At 34.6% G+C, this 3,186-nt stretch overlaps 1 long non-coding RNA gene across 1 annotated transcript; it reads right to left on the reverse strand.

Annotated features, from left to right (window-relative positions):
• Positions 1–240: 240 nt before the first annotated feature.
• Positions 241–1,817, reverse strand: LOC124454616. Its single transcript, XR_006951536.1, has 2 exons — positions 1,326–1,817; positions 241–1,059 (listed from the first exon to the last, which is right to left on the reverse strand). It is a non-coding gene; the product is annotated as an uncharacterized LOC124454616 (long non-coding RNA).
• Positions 1,818–3,186: the final 1,369 nt, after the last annotated feature.

The following is a 3,186-nucleotide window of genomic DNA, read 5'->3' on the forward strand; positions in this document are numbered from 1 at the left end:
TGAAAGACAATTAATCAAGTTGAGATGATCAAGTATTTTTAAATCTTAATAAATCAAAAATCGGTTTGCTGTCAACACGATTACAATTGACGTTAAAGTTCGTGAGAAATCTATAATACCTACTTTAAATAATGTAATCACGTGAGAATAGTCACGTGACTAGAAATCCAAGCAATGGCGTTCAGCAAATACAAAGGATTTGGCAGTCGCTGACAGTAAGCACCGTGAACACAAAGCACGTTTTAAAAAATCCCAAACATTTTTATTTTAAAGCTTGATGCTAATGATGTTGAAACTCTTTAATATTATATGTACCATGATCTGAGGATCAATCCTGGTTCAATTTGTGCAATGACCACAAATTTGAAAAGCTAACCACATGTACGCTATGCGTGCCTATTTTTAGTCACAAATCAAGTCAAAGCTGAAGTCTGACCACAAATTTGAACTCGGTTCAGAGCTTGAGTCTTTAACTCTGTATAATAGTACATACCAAATAAACGTAACGAGTATTAAAACAAATGAAAATGTCAGAGTAAAATGATGCAAGACTAAGCCAAAAACGGCACATGGCTACAAAAGCATCAAAAATCGGAATCACGGCAGAAACCAAAAACCCACTAAGAAACCCCACTCAGAAACAGAAATATCAGAAAGCAAATAACAGAATGAAGGCCCGTGGAAGATTTGTGTTAGAAAAGAGTGTCTCAAAACTAATACAATAAAACTGTGTTAATAAATTTAACATTCTTGTGAAGGTGAAACGCGACGTTTTTTTTTATAAACATTCCCATTAGACGAATTAATTGAGTAGTCAAAAAGTTTACTTTTTGAGCGTATATATGCTGGTTGTTAGTTAATGAGTGTATTCACTGAATCTATGGAGAGATTTTCTGACTGCACGAACTACAAACACAAGGCAATAGACGAGGTATAACATACACTCAGTGACAGTAGCTGTGCATCGAAGTAATCACATGAGAGAAAAAAAAACGTTGCGAATTTTCCTTCATTAAATAGTCTCGATGGTATGTGCTCAGTGATCGGGAAGGAATCTTTCTGCAATGAAGATTGAGCTAGTTTATGCATACTAAGAAAGCAGAGGTAGGTTAAAAAACAAGCACATCGAGTTTTCATCGACTTGCGTGTAAACAAAACTTTTCATTTTTTTAGAGGACATCTTTGAGAAAAGCTCAATGTTGATTATGTTCACACATTTTAGAAGCATGACGGAAGGTAATAGAGCTAGCTTTCATTGCCAATCAACTTTAAAGTTACGTCAAACGTATTCATTTTGAAAAAATTTCGTATAAACAACATCTCACCTGTGAACTACAGTAAAAGCGAACGAGGCACAGCAGCAACCGCACCAGGACTGTAAACCATGGTAAAAATGGCCAAAACACAACTTGGACATTACCATCCCAGAAAAAACAGTTGAGTCATCAATAAATCATCATATATACTTTTAATTACCGTAAGTCAAGTACAAAAGAATTTCATATAGCATCAGTAACACTGTTTGGCCAGGAGACGCAGTAATTGAATAACGATTACCGCTTGTTATTCACGTCTGTTTTGAATGAAGAGCCCTTTGCACTTGAGTCAAGCGTACTGCATTTAGGGTCCATACTCTTACCCAAAATGCATTCCACAAACTAAAATGTTAATTTTGCCAGCCGTAAGCTTTAGGTTTGCTACCTTGCTGCTCGCAGCTGCAGCAATGAGAGAAATTGTCTTAATCTGAGTTTATTTTTTTATATTTCTCTCTTCACAATGTGGCTTCGTGTAAAAAATTAATGATGTAGCTGCATCACTCGACATCACGAAATGTCATGCCCATAGATCACCTCACATCACCTGATATCATATCACTTCATTTCACCTGATATCATATCACCTCATATCACCTGATATCATATCACCTCACCAGATATCAAATGCATATCACCTGACATCATTAAATGTCATTTGTCTGTAACATAATATAACATTGGATATATATGTCTTGACCTTCCTAATTTGAAAAGCACAGGATATATTTTTATATTTATATTTTTTAAAATAAATTTTAACAACAACAATGAACGATGCTGTATGTTTTATCTCAAGTTTTGTATTACACAGGTTGAGTTTCTCACCGTGTCGAGATTGTGTTTCATCAACTGCACATTTTCTATATACGTAATAACCCGCCACAAATGAAGCCACAAGGTAACAATATTTACAAACAATATTTACAAACAATATTTACAAACAATATTTACGATCTCCAGCGAATGCACTCAATGCACAATGTCAAAGAGGAAAGCACGAGACTATTATTTTGAGTTTCTGCCAAACATTTCACAATCCGATAACTTCCACAAGTTTCACACAAGTTTCTGAGAAGTCAAACAATCAGTGTTTTGATAAAGCGATGTAATAAAGCCATGTGGTAAAGCTTAGGGAGAACAAGAAATTGCATGGCAAGCACGGAACAAAGTGGAAAGCACGAGACTATTATTTTGAGTTTCTGGAAAACATTTCACAATCCCATACCTTTCGCAAGTCTTACACGAGTTTCTGAGTATTCAAACAATCAGCGTTTTGATAAAGCGTTTTGATCAACATTTTTCAATCATTCCTTTTAATGGGTATTCAAAGTTTGTTTTAAAGAAAAGACTTTCTTAATTTACTGTAGAACATTTCTCACGCTGAATTTAAGCGGCGGTGTTTTTTTCGAAAATTTAGCATGCAAAGAGGTTTAAAGTCATTAAAGGCATTGCTTCGGTTGGCAAGTAGGCAGAACGATAAAAAATTTGAGACGGAAAATATCAAAGCAGTTATTGACAAAGGTATTCACTATAGGCTTATGAGGTGAAAAGTAGTACAGCACGAACAGTAACCAAAAAGCTTTTAAAAATTTGATTTATACTTTTTGGAGTATGATATAGATGTATCTACATTCATGCCAGTTTTATTCAGTCTGTTTTGTTTTGGTGATATTCTTCAAAATAGCTGCACTTGTAAACGACATTTAGTTGAATTTGTCGTATCAAATGACGCATCTTCATATTTATGTCACATTGAACTTGAGTAGGATCTGTTTTGGCCGAACACGTCGACAAAATTATTTAGTTTCCTTTTCATGAAATTATCAAACTGAAATAATTTGCACACCGTCAATATGGACAATAATTGACA

This window comes from Xenia sp. Carnegie-2017, unplaced genomic scaffold, assembly GCF_021976095.1.
Source record: "Xenia sp. Carnegie-2017 unplaced genomic scaffold, XeniaSp_v1 HiC_scaffold_3, whole genome shotgun sequence".
Classification (NCBI taxonomy): Eukaryota; Metazoa; Cnidaria; class Anthozoa; order Malacalcyonacea; family Xeniidae; genus Xenia; species Xenia sp. Carnegie-2017.